Source organism: Apteryx mantelli, chromosome 1 (assembly GCF_036417845.1).
Source record: "Apteryx mantelli isolate bAptMan1 chromosome 1, bAptMan1.hap1, whole genome shotgun sequence".
NCBI classification, from domain to species: Eukaryota; Metazoa; Chordata; class Aves; order Apterygiformes; family Apterygidae; genus Apteryx; species Apteryx mantelli.
The window spans coordinates 199,639,676-199,653,548 of NC_089978.1; the positions used below are offsets into that span (position 1 = coordinate 199,639,676).

Consider the following 13,873-nt stretch of genomic DNA (forward strand, 5'->3'; position numbering starts at 1 on the left):
GGGAAGCGCCGGCGCTCCTGGCACCGCCCGCCCGCCGAGCGGCAGCGGGACAGCGCGGCCCGGCCCGGCCCGGCGGCCCCGCGCGGCTGCGCGGCGCGGCGGAGGGCCGGCCCCGGCGGGCAGCGCGCTCCGGCCGCCCCGGCGCGGGGCCGCCGCCCTCGCAGCCCCGGGCGCGGCCACCCCGCGGGGCGCTGCTGGCCGCCCCCGCGCTCGGCGCTGCGCGGGCGCGCTCGGCCCCTCCGCGGGCGCGCCGGCTCTGCCCGGCCGGCGGGCAAAACAATGCGGGGACGGGGAGGGAGAGAAAGTGCGGCTCCTCCCGCCTCCCGGCGCTGCCTGGTTTTCCCTGCAGGAGACAGCGCTGCAAGCAGATCCTGACCGGGGGCAGGGGGTGGAGAGAGGCGGAGGAGGAGGACGGAGGGAGGGAAGGAAGGAGGGACGAACGGGAGCCTCTCTCCTTCCCTGGGCTGTTTTTTCAGTTTCCTGTCTCGCATTGTGCTCACAGCGGATATGTGCTGCGCCTACAGGTGTGTCCCCTCCTCGCAGCTTTTCTCTGGCTCCCCGGCGTAGGCTCGGGCTGTCGGGGGGCGGCGGCGGATCGCGATCGTCATGCGATGACTGATTTCTCTCGGGGCGGTTTCTCTCTCCTCTCTCTCTTCCTCCCCGCCGCTCTTCTCCTTCCTCTCGGAGGTGGCCGCTGCTGTCGCGCCGGCTCCAGCGCGGCTGCGGCTGTGGCGGCGGCGGGGCCGCCGGGGCACGGGCAGCGGCCGGGGGCTCCCGTAGCGCCGGGCGCCTCGGCCGAGCGCGGCGCCGCCGCCCGCCCGCGCTGCCGGACCGCTCCGCCTGCGCGGCCCCGACGGTCCGCGCCCGCGGGCAGCGCTCCTGCCGGCGCCGACACCTGTTGGAGGTAACGCGGCCCCCTCCCCGCGGCTGCGCGCGGCGGCCGGGGCCGCGGGGTGGCTTGCGCGGTCTCCTCTCCCTCTCCTCTCCCTCTCCCCTCCCTCTCCCCTCCCTCTCCCTCTCCCTCTCCTCTCCTCTCCCTCTCCTCTCCTCCCCCGCGCCCCGCGAAGCTGCTGGGCCGAGCGGCTCCCCCTCTGCGGCGGCCGGGCCCGGGCCGGGGCGGCGCGGGGAGGGCGCGGACGGGGCCCCCGCACGCCCCGGTGGCTTTGGTTGAGGGTTTCCAGCCCGCGGCTGCGGACTTCGAGCGCGTTTCTCAACCGGCGGCGCAGCGCTGGGGGGAGGCGCGGCTCTGCCCCGGGGCTGCGCGGGCGGCTCCGCCCCGGGGCTGGGGGCGTCGGTGCCCCGAGGGCTCGGTGCCCTCGGCCGCAGCGCAGCCCCGGCCGCGGAGCCCTTGCTGCTCTCGGGAGCTTCTCGCGGCGGCGGGGAGCCCCGCTCCGCGGCTCGCCCGGCCGCGGCGGCTCCTGGCGCAGCGCCGGCCCCGCGCCTCGGCCGCGCTCCGCCGGCTCCGGCAAAGTCGGGCTTCCCTGCAAACGCCTTTTGTCTCGCTGGACAGGCAGCTTTAAACTTTCTTTCCAAGCTGCTAATTAGCTGTACTGTAGTTTGCTCGTGTTTGGTGCAGGCGAATGGCACTGCGAGCCCGGAGTACTCGTGACTCAAAGCGTAGTTGCTCGGGAGCTGCAAAACACCTCTGCCCTCCTCTGCTTCCATGGGCTGGACCTGTGACTTTGTGACTTTATCTTCTCTGAGGTTGCATCAGTCTCTCTGACACCCTAAAACAGAAAGGATCAGAGGGACTAATAGTCTGAGTCCTTGCCGACAGAATCAGACACTTGGGTGAATATACAAAAAACAAACTGTAAGTTTATTGTGCCTCTGCCATCTCATGGTGGGTAGCACTGCCTTTGTGGTCTGTGTATTACAGTGCTACAGACCTGTCCCGACTGCTGAGCTCCGGCCAGAGAACGCAAACTTGCTTCTGAAGGAACTTAATGCTTTTGTAACTAATATTGTTACCTTGGGTGTGAGGGTTGTTTAACTTACTGAACACCAGAGGGAACTCTGAATAGGTAATTCATTCAAGAGATATGTGCTTATTTTATTATTTATGTCCTCAATACAATGGAATCTAAAAGGAAGCTACGGTTAGTAAGTAATAGGTTGCTAGCATATACCTAGAATTGGCTTGAGCTTTCTTTACAGTTTCTTTAAGGGTATCAGACTCAAAGTTGGACTGAAAATTCTTTCTTTCCCTTTCAAAGCATGAAATACATCACTGGCCTTGCAGGAGCAGGGCTGTGTACCATGCTGTACACAAATCAGCTGGGTGACCCATCAGCTGTGAACTAGAGAGTGTGATTGCGTGTACGCGTTGGGCCATCCCTTAACGCTCTGCTTGCCTCTTGGCTTATGAGGCAGGATTTTGTACGCTTGGTACGGGACTGCCGATTGGAGTGGGAAAGCCAGAGCAGAGCATGCTTCCAGCCAAAACAAAAGGGAGAAGGTCTGCTTCCGAGCCTCTCATGGCTTTTCCTCATTCCTTTTAAATATTTGTGGTTCTGAAGCCCTGGTGGGAACCTAATATGATTTAATGTGAACTGGAAAATCATCTCCACTAGAAAATATTATTCAAACCAATACAGAAAGTAAGTGATGGCAGTGTTTGGAAGAAGACTTTGAATGGGGAGTTATGGTAATAAAAGCTGTATAGCTGATCTTTTAAAATGATTTGATATGACTGGAAGAAGCTGGTATCAGCCCACCAAAGGGTGATGCTGTACTCTGTAATAAAATAAACCTCAGAACATTCACCTGAAGCTTTGGATGCCCTTGATAATCTGTTACAACTTTTTTTTTTTTTTTTTTTGGACAACCAGGCCTCTCTGATACTCCAGGATTGCAAACAACATGGAAAGGATAACATAATAAATACACTTGTGACTCTGAGTTATGTTCCAGTAGCTGAATCATCCAGCTGTTCATCCTGTCCCTTTGCCAAAGGTTATTTTGCCATTAGGCCATGTTTGCTATTGGAGTTTGAATCCACTTTTCAGCTGTCAGAGTTTACAGCCCGGCATATGACTGTAAACGGTACTTAATGGCTGTTCACGTTAGCACATAATATTATAAAGTCCAGTAGCATGAACATGCTGTTTGTCCCTCTCTTCTGGCAGAGGGACAAGGCAAAAAGCTTGGGTCAGCTAAATCCAGCTGAATCGAAGCCCTCAAGCACCTCTTTTGTTTGAAATGGTGTTTTCCTAGCAGATGTTAGTGGTGACCAAAATGAACTACCTGCGTATTGATGGGTACGGATAGTGGAGAGGCAGCTCTGCACAAGAAGAGATTGTATAACATTCTCGGTGGTTTCATCATAGCAACCAGTTTTCTGTGCTTCAGAGGAACGAAGCATGCAGTTCACCTGAGCAGTCCTCCTTCCCCCTCCCGCCCTTAAAGCCTTCTGGGAGTTAGCAAGTGAACAGTATGTTTTTTCTTTTAGCCAAGCCTTGCTTTGTACATCTAACTTAAAAACCTATTATATAAAATATCCTTGCTCTTCTGCCTGAATCTTCCTATAGATATCTTTGGAAGTGGGATAAAGGCTTGAAATAGCTCTACAAAGTTTGGGAGTTGTTTGATTTGCATGTATAAGCTTCCAAAAAAGAAATCTACATTTTGAAAGGAGAGTTCTTCATGAATGCCTGTTAACAACAACAAAAAATTCCAGTGATTCGTTGCTAACTTGTTTGGATTCTGGCTTGGTTTTGAGAAAATGGTTCATGCATGTTTATTTTTTTAATGAAGATGTAATCCTAATCATTTATATTTCTGTAATGTCTATAGTTTTGAGCTTTTTCATGTGCTTCTAAGTTGTTTATCATATGAAGCAGCAAATGAAGGTATTTATTACATTAGTGCCATGTTCTGAATATTGAATTGCAATTGTAAAATTAAGGTAACAAGCTTAAATTAGGGTTTGCAACTTTAAAGTCTTGACAGCAAACGAATAATGACAACATTAACTGCTAGTAAAGTAATTGCTACAGTTCTTCTACTGTCATTTTGTTCTCACTTTCCTCCAGTCAGACTGTTCTGTAGACAGATAATGAATATTCACCAAAATAGCTTGGCATTGTCACTTATGCAGTTCCTCATCAGATCCAGTGTGTTGATGATCCAATGTACGCTTGATTAAACATACTTGATTTATGCAAACAAAACTATAGGTCCTTCTTTAAGTAAAGTTAGCACCATCATAACTGTTAGTGAGATGACAGTCTAAATAATTAAAATGGAATTAAGTAAGCAACCCAAACATGGTGTTCCTCCTGCTTTTTTACTTTTATCTTTCTGTTGTGCTGAATAGTAGATAGTTATTTTCCCTTTTTCTTACAGGTTTCCTCATGCATTGCAGGGAGCTGTAAAACTCAGCTTATACTGAGGGGGCAGGATAGTCTTATGTTTAAATGGTTTCCATTAATATTAAAAAATGAGAAAACCATTCTGTTGTAATTAGAATCAGTAGAGTGTTACTTAAAAAAACCCAACTCTTAAATATGAGGCCAGCCTGGAGCTGACATTGGTCTGTTAATCCTTGTTAAAATAAATAAAGGAGCATAGCCTAACTGAGTGAGTCATTTAGGGGGGTGTCTGTTTTAAAAATATAGTATTTGGATAGGAAGTGTCTTACTCCTGCTCCTTGCTTGGTCAAAACTCACACTGACAACGTGGAAATAATGAGTTGAAGTATAGCCATTTCGTCCACCTGGCAGTGGCTTAGTGTTACGAAAAGCTTTCTAACTGTCAAGAAGATCACTCAGAGCTGGCCGTAAGCAGAGGCCGTGGAGTCCTTGCCTCTGAAGACTGTAAAAAAAAAACAAAGTAGATGCAGGTTGGAGAGAGCACATGCTTGCCTAGCCCTGGAGCAGCAGGGCGGACTAGAGAGCTGTTCGGGGATCCCTACAGGGTGACTTCTTCAGGCAGATGGTAGTTTGCTTGTCCACTAATACTGACTGTTTCTAAGTTTCTGTCTCTGTTAGTTTTTGGATAATTTTTGGACTTCGTCAAGTTTCTTTCTGTCTTTCTGAAAAAGAGATGGTTGGAGATGGACTTACTTGCTGAAGTAATGTCCAAAAGTGCCTGTGCTAAATGAATGTTAGTAATGATGATTTTAAAAAAATGGAGTCAACTTGGTAGCCAGTGCTTGCCCAGTTACTCAGACTCTTGCTGCTGTAGCGAGCAGCAGAATTTGTCCCCGGGATGTGTCAGCAGAGCCGCAGTCCCAGGTCACACGTCCGCTGGGTCATGCCACTTCTATCTGCAATTTGGCTCCTGCAAGCTGGCGCCACTGTTGGCTTGGCTTGATGATTAGCCACGGCGGGACTCCCGTCTGCACGGTCCCCTGTTTTGGTGGCAGCCTGCGGCATGGACAGAGCCAGCCTACCCCTTCTGAGCCGCTTTCCACCTTGCTCCACCTTTGTATTTACCGTCCAGGTTTCTGCCTTTCTGGGTTCGCATTAGACACACGGCCTTCCACTGCCTGCCCTCAGACCAAACAGCTTTGCCATAGTGGGAACAAGTGGAATTGGAAGTTTGCTTTATCGCGTCAAAGTGCGTCTTCCTCAAAAATGATACAGCTAATTAAAATTTTATTTCTAGTGTCTTGCTTGCTTTTCTCAGTAACTGACATCACTAAATTAAGGTCACAAGTTAAATAGTAGAGGCATTTTGGTAATTTCCAGTGAACGGATTTTTTATAACTTGATAGTCATGGTTTCCTTTATAGAGCAAATACGTCATCTCTTTCTTTCTATTTCAAGTTGTTTAAAATCTTTCTCAATCTTGCAACAAACCAGGAAGCTGCAGAGAAATTTTGCCTTAAGCTGTCCTTCTTTTGTGCAGGATCTGCACAGATAGACCTGTAGAGACCATTCTGCCAGATTAAGTACCTAAGAACTGTCTATGATCATCATGCATTTTTTCTGTTTATTTATTTTAAATATAAAATCCATTTTTTGGGCACTTAAACTGAATTGTTACAGACTTTTGTTTTTCTTTTTTAGATATGTTCATGCTTGTGTCTGAATAGGTCTATAGGTCTGGCTAGCATACCTCTCGTTAAGGTGGATGAAGCCTGCATTTCGATTTGTTCTGAAGGAAGCTCTCATAAACCTGATGCTAATCTTCCTATGTCTAGAGAGATAGTTGGGGTGATAGCTGGGTCTCTTGGAGAAGTCATGTAGAGGTTGAGACTTCTCACATTTCAAGCTTAGCCCTCTCTCTATACAAATTGAGTATGTTTTAAATATTTAAAAATTTTAGGAGTGAATTCCACATCTTTCACCCTAGGATTCTTACTTACTTGCATGGTTTAAGGGAGATGGTGCTGTTTTTTGATAGATGTATGTAATACCTGTATGTAAAGAAAACTCTTGCATTCCTTGTTGCATCCCTATTTGAAATTTATACAGGAACAGTTCTTTAGCCAGCATTTATTCAGTGGGGAAATAGCAATATTCAAGTGTATTCAGCCACAGGAAGAAAGTAAAGGGCAGAAAACATAAAACACGTTGATTTGGTAAAATGGTGCAACGAAAATGCAAGGTGAGGTCTCCCATCAAGAATCAGAAAGGCAATTTAATAATCTTTTCCTTGGACATAGCTATAAAGATATGTCTTTGGCCTAGGTATGCACAGCAAATACAAACAGTTATTCTTCCCTGATTAAGCATGACACTTGGAATGGTTAATAGTAGTAGGCTACTGTTTGCTTCAGCTTGTAATAGTTATTTAGTCAGTCCTTTCTCTTTAATACATTTGGCTGTGTTCTTTGCAACTGAAAGTCCAACCTATGCAGCTTCTTTCTTAAATACATCAGAAGACTGTTAATTTGTATGTTAATATGTTGCCACAGTGTGTGTTTAGCTTGTCTGCTACATTCATTCAAAGAGTGTAAGGCAAGTGGATGGAAACTTAATGTTGGACCTCTTGAATTTTAAGGCAATAAAAGACTGTTTCCCAGTCTTGTAGAAGTAGTAAGTATTAAAAAAAAAAGTTTTAGAAAGTTTAATATGCTGTTTTGATTCACATCAGCAGCAGCTGAACTTTTTTCCCCTCATGAATTAACTAACAGCCCATGTAAACTCTAATTGTAATCATAATGCATATACTTTGCTCTTCAGGGTATAAATTACAAACCTAGAAAAGCAACTGAAAAGGATGACTTCTAGGGTATTTATTTTTCCTCCCATACATGCTAAACGAAGATCTAGTTTTTATCTGAAAGGTTTTTCACTCAGGCAGAAAGTGTCTTTGTGAGTACTTTGAAGAAGTTCTTTAAGAGTCTGTAACTACAGCCATGAAGCTTACTTCGTGACTGAGGAATATTCATCTTCCATCCACTCCAGGTGTTGCCTCCTTCTGCCCACCCAAACTGTTGAGATGAGAAATCAAAAGACTTCAGTTATATTGGCAACTCCCCAGCGCTAAGTGGTGGTATGAGTTTCCTTATTAGTACTTTGGATAAAACTCAAGAGAGGTGCATTTTATGTTTAATAGCAGATGGTCTCTTCATTTGACATTTAACTGTAGGAAGATCTGCAAGCATTTCACAGTCCATTGTGCATTTGATCCAGTGTTCAATAACATAACTGAAAATGCAGAGTAATACTGTTCCTTCTTTTTTCCTTCTCTCTCCTTTTTCTTCTTCCTCTCAGAGATTGTCATTCAGAGTTTAGGATCAAAGGAGACATCAAGTCCCACAGTTGTTTGACCATCTCACCCAGTTATTGCACAGTGAGCCCGACGGCTTCCTGGGCTAAAGCATATCTCATCCTGAAGCCACTGAGGAAAAAGAGAATCTATTGCTTTAAGAAGTTTTTTTTCCATTTGTTCCTCTTCAGATTTATATCTCATTTCTTTCAGGGGCTTTTACCTTTGACTTGCATCTGTTGATTCCTGTTATGTTTTCTCGTGGCTGTACTAAATAGTTTTTGTTTGTTTGTTTGTTTGTTTACTTAGTATTTTTTCCCTTCAGGATGGTCAAGTGATCAGGTAAGCTGTCAGTAGTCCGTGTGGCTTATCAGAAGGACTGAATCTTTAAATCTGATTATACATTAAGCTTTTTTTTTTCTCTCACCCCAGCTTCTAGATGCTGGTTGTTTTTATGACTGTGCTCTGCAGGTTCTCTCATTTTCAACATCTTTTTAGAGCACTGACCACAGGGACTGGATGCAGTAATCCAATATCACTCATTACTGTTACGTGCCGCACCCTGCCTTCATTCAGTATTTCCATTCACTCTCATATCTATGCATTTGTGAACCTCATTAGCCCTTTTAAAAACAACAGAAGCTCTCCGTGTGATGCCTAGTTGCGTCTGTAATGACCTCCACATCCTTTTTGGCTTCCTTGCTTCTTCAAGTTACAGTTCTCTGATTTGCAAACCTTACCTGCATTCCTTGTTACTGGATACGTATATATGTGTTCAGATGTCTTAAGACTGTTTTGGTTGGAAAGCACCCAGCTTGACAAGTAATTGAGATAACAATAGCAAGAAAATCACTCAGAGTTATTTAGCATGCTACCAAATCATATAACCCACTAATTTTATCATCAAGGATATATTCATTTCCAGGTAGCTAATGAAAATGTTAAATAATATTGAAATATAATTCCAATCACTGTGAACTGCAGTAGGAACATTGCAGTTCCATGGTAATATTACTCAGTAATGTCAACTTTTTTGAGAGCTTTCAGTTAGCTAATTTTGCATCTATTTAGCATATATTTTTGATACTCTGTAGTGCTAGTTCTTAAAATCAGGCTGATTTGATGTCTGTTGACTGTTATGACACTTCTTTAAGTCTTCATTTGCTGAATTCAATGTGGAATCAATGGATTTTGCCTTCTTTACTCTTGCTTCTTGCATTTATACAGATGAAAATGAGGAATTTTCTATGATCTCTTGAGATGCTAACTCCAAAATGATTCCTTGCTTAGGATACCCAGAAACCCACTGAGCAAACTATTTCTCTTTGGTTGTGTATTTTGCCCAGTCTCATATCTTATGCCTTATCTGAAGCATCTTTTCTGCTTCTCTACCAGCAGGAACAAGTACATGTCAAAAGGCACTTCTTCCTGGAAGCTATTTGCACAGAAGCCTGAGCCCCAAGAACTGCCTTATGCTGCTCAGGTGGACTAAGAAACCGCTCGTACTCAGGTTTTATCCCCCTTTTTGCTTCAACAAAAGAGATGGCCTTGTGGGGTTTATGTGCTTTGGGCTTACATTGAAATATTGTGCAATAATTCAGCATGAAAATGTATTTACTTCATAATTCTCCTGATTTCATAGTGATTTTAATGCATATTTTTATACCTCCTGGACCCGTGGTATAAAGTGATATTAAGCAACTTGCGAGTGTGAATCATCTCCAAGGTAACTTGGTTATCAAAACAGAGCATCTCAGTTGCTCAGAGTAACACTTTCCACTTGTCTAATTGCAATTTTGCAGTCTGTGTTGCTTATACCGCTGCTATTCAAATTATCGTGTACAGGTGTACTTGGTAAGGACTTTCCAATTTACTTTTCCCAGTTGTGGCAATTAGTTATTATCTTTTCATTTTGATCCTGAGGCCTGTAAATAAATAAGTACATTTTAGAAATGTAAACAACCTCCTTGAAACTAAACTCATCATGGTATTTTCTCCTCCTGATAATTTGAAGAGGCAGCCTGTGCTTTTTGTTGTTAGTGGCATAATTAATCTGCTTGAATTGTACTTGAATGAGAACTCTGATATTAGAAAATCAGATTAGCAGCCTTGGAAGATAGGAGCTTTTGAATGAGGTAGCGCTGAAGGCTGGTGATGTGGAGGGGTCCCTGTACGTTACTACCAAGCTTGCTGGGAAAAGAAGAGATTGGTAAATTCTTGGCCAGAAATGGCTATGTACTTGCTTCCTTTTTCTCCCTCTCAGAGATTTTTCTGCTTTGCACATACCTTTCGTGTACAATAAATCAACAGGGTCAGGTTGTTTGCTGTTATGTGTTTCTCTCTAAAACTGAGATACTCCTACACCGTGCTAATAGTTCAGTGGTATCTATCTGACAGAACAGGCTTATCTGCTAGAATACAGCAAGGACGCAGGGTTGCCTGGTGCGTAGGTTTGGTGTCCAGAATGCTGTGTACGTGGTCCACCGTGTGCAATGCGGTCCTGCAGGTTTTCATCTGGTGACTCCATGCAGTCTGGTTTTGTTTCTGCCTTTAGCAAGTAATTTCATTTCTCTGTGTCTGAATTTTTTTTTTTTTTTTGCTTCTTTTGGGGGAATTTTGAGGACTCTATAGGTGAAAAGTACAATTTAATAGTGTTTTGGTTCTATATAAGTAGAGCAAGTGGGTGCTGCAGCATTCCTTCTTGACCAGGAAAGGTGGGGACCCACTAACTCCATTAGCTGTCCCTCATCCCCACCCCCAAAGCCCCCTATGCAAAAGGGAGCCTGTCTGCCCAGATTTCCTGGCTTGACCAAAGCTTTCTGCAAAGCACTCTCACATGAGGCTTTCTGTACCAATGAGGTGCCTTGGCACAGCGGAGAGCGTTTCTGTTCCAAGTGGGTTAGGAGCACACATCGAGCGTCATTCACTGATACAAAGTCTTTGGTGTCAACTCTTCCTTAAGTAGTTCCTGCCATCGCTGGCCTACAGTCTGCCAGTCACTGTCTCCTTGCTTGTGCTTACATGACTGTTTTGTAGAGCTATGCTGTGGTCCGGACAAGAGAGCTTGACCCGGCATTATACTGCATTATATGTGCTTGTTATATGGCTTTGAAAAGAGTGTTTTGAAAGTTTGACCACATCTCCGATCTGTTTCACAGCACAGCCCCACAAACACATGTGCTCCTGCAGTGCAGGAGTGACAAACTGCAAGGAGGAAAAGAGGATTCAAGACCGGCTCAAGCTACTAGTGTTGCAAATTCTGTGTATTACCAAGCTGTGACCGCATCTATAGCTCTCTTCGCTTCCTGCCTGTGCCCTCCTGGGTGGCCCTGTTAGTGAGGGAAGAGGAGGTTTTTGCAGACAAAGTCAGGGAGTTGTGGCTAGTGCTTTCAATAGCAGAGATGGCTTTGTGTGGTTTACTCCTATTGGGAATAATATGAGTTGGCTTTAAATTGAATACAGCCATTTTGCAAAGAACTCGCTAGCGCCTTTATTCTCTATGGGTGCTCTAAATATGGGGTGCATACGGACTTTGTGGGGAGGGAGAACAGGCCAGCTTTCTCAGAGCCTGTCGGTTTTGTTTCTTAGCTAATGACCTCCTGTGCGAGTGGTATAGTTTTAACCATCCATATAGTCATTTCCTTTTCCCTCTTACCTCATTTTATAAGACTTTGTGCTTGAATCTTGTAAATGAGGTGATAATTTCAAAGCAAACAGTTTCCAGTTCATTCTTGCCAACTTTTGCCCACAAGGTACGCAAAGTAAACAGAGCAGTTAGGAAATTAGTTTTATACCTTCCCTCCGATGGCAAGGCATCTCAGGGTGTCTCTTAGCTCCTTAGTAATGAATAAAGTGTGAGAATGAGATTGTTCTACCAAAGCTGCATTTTAATGTATGGAGCCATTGCACAGATCATTAATATTCTTAGGAAGCTTCAGGAAAACCTTGCAAAATGTGAGGCTTTTAAAAATCTTAACTATTCATATATTGAACACAAAAGTGTTTTATTGCTTTCAGCAGAGAAATAAAGTTGAAATATGTAGAATGGGGGAAGAGAAATATAGGTAATTTTTCTCCCCATTTAGAAAAAAACCTCTGTCATAAAGCAGATTTTATCTAAATATGAGCATTTTTAACTACATTATGTTCCTAGAAGAAACTTAGAAGGATTTCTGGGTGCCACCATCCAATTCATAAGTTCAAATGTAAAATGGCACGTATACAGCTGTCACATTGTACAATACTTGTAATAAAACATGCAGATGTACAGTCAGGCTGTGCTATCATGTGCCATGATGGTGTTTTTACACAAGGAGAAAGTGTAGGCAACTGTTAAAAAATCGGACTTGAAAAAGTTGAACTACATAAAGAAATGATTAACACTTAAAATTGTAATTTAGCTCCAGCCTAGATATTGAACAGCCTTTGCTAATTGAGCAATAGCAGAACCTGTTAAATGTGAAAATGAGACCTAAGGTTACCAACCCTCAGGTTCAGCTGCAAGGGGATGGCATAGCCATAAAGATGCATAACCATTATATGATAGCCTCCAAATTAGAGAAGGCAAGTCCTGAGAGTACAAGGCTTACAGGAATTCAAATGAACAGTTGAGTTATAATCTAATGAGGCCATGAACACAAACATAACTTCAGTTTAAACCTCACCCTTGTGGCATCATGCATGGCAAGCTGGAGCCACCCATCCCAAAAGAAGAATCTTCATTAGTGATTTTACTCCCATGGCACGCTTCAAAGGGTAGCATCAAAATAACCTATAGCACTTTTCCTTCATAGATTTCTAAACACTTCATAAAAGTAGCTATATGCATGGAGTGTTCTCTACTCCTTTTCAGAAAAAGAATCTTTATATAAAACATAACACAATTTATGTGTTTTTAAAGGAAAGACTGCTCTGTCATGTGAAAAGTTTCCCATAGTGTCTACAGAGTGAAAGTTTTGAAACTCATTGAAGGCATTTTTTTAATAGAATTTCCTTGAGTACCATAAACATTAACTCAAAACACCTGAAAAAAATGCAACTTTTCTGTCTCCTGAAATATTTCTGCTGTACTTGTGCCAAATGCAGAGGCGTGAGCTCAGGTGCAAAGGTCTAGTTTGACTGTCCCTAGAATGCATGAGTTTTGTTTTTCTTTAAATAGATTTCATGCTAAATTCTTATTATGCTTTCCTGAAGGGGGAGGAAATATTACTGAGTAAAATAACAATTTTTTGGTCAGTTCTGTGTGTGTGTGTGTGTGTGTGTGCACATGCGTGTGTGTATGTATTTATATATATATATATGTATATATATACACACATACCCATACATATGTATACAAACATAATACATATATATGTAGTGTACTTTCATGAAGCATGAGATCAAATATTTCAAACCATGCAATAACTTTTGTGCTCTTTAGTTTAAATAACTTACCTTAACTGATGGATGTTTCTTCTAAGTGAAATTATAATTATCCTCTTTACAAACATAAGAGAAGCCATATAGGCTTCTGCTTACAATCTAACCTTCATGAAGCAGACACTGCTTTATGAAATTTGATTATGCATCTGTTTTACCTGTGAATTCTTAAGAAGATTAAAGCTGTCCAGTTAAATACAGTACGGTTATGATACAGATTGTGCTAAAACCACAAGATAAGCAGACTGGAAGTTTTATGGTTTAGCTACAAACTATCAGAGTAACATTCTCTTCAGTATTTACCAGTTCCCATTATCTGCCCATCTTCTGAGGAAGAAAAAGCTTCGGTAGTCAGTGGAACAGACTGTATGTTTCTGGCCTGCCTTGTACAAACATCGGCAAACCATGTAGGAATGCAGAATTCCTTTTTTTTCCCATCTGAGTAGCCTGTTTGAATGGCTTTGCTCTTGCTCAGGGATCAGACAGGAAGATAACATCTTATCTGCTTTGTCATAGTTACAATAGCTCTTTTTTTGCATAGTATAAAGGTGATTTTTTTTTTCAGGTTGTATATGTTAGGTGTATTGAAGAAAGTATGTTTCTTCATGTTTCCTTCTGGAGAAATCTGGCAACAGATTGCCAATGCTGAAAAGGTTGTTTAATAGGAGCAATTCTTAAAGCTACTTCATATTATTTGGCTATTTGAAAAGGGAAATAATCAAACTAGAAGATGTCTAGGTTGGATTTTTATCTCTCTGGTCTCAAGAAGCTGCACATGTGAAAGTTCTGA

At 43.5% G+C, this 13,873-nt stretch overlaps 1 protein-coding gene across 7 annotated transcripts in view; it reads left to right on the plus strand.

Moving 5' to 3' along the window:
* The first annotated feature begins 493 nt into the window (after nt 1-493).
* Nucleotides 494-13,873, plus strand: part of PLXNB2 (plexin B2) — a 261,101-nt gene continuing 247,721 nt past the window's right edge. For 5 of the 7 annotated variants that reach the window (XR_010886863.1, XR_010886862.1, XM_013956477.2 and 2 more), the window contains exons 1-2: nt 494-524; nt 9,058-9,172. The gene's annotated coding sequence lies outside the window, so the exon portion shown is untranslated. Of the gene's footprint in view, nt 525-8,929; nt 9,173-13,873 lie in introns of those variants that run through there. The other 2 variants (XM_067315565.1, XM_067315555.1) reach the window with 2 other exon arrangements.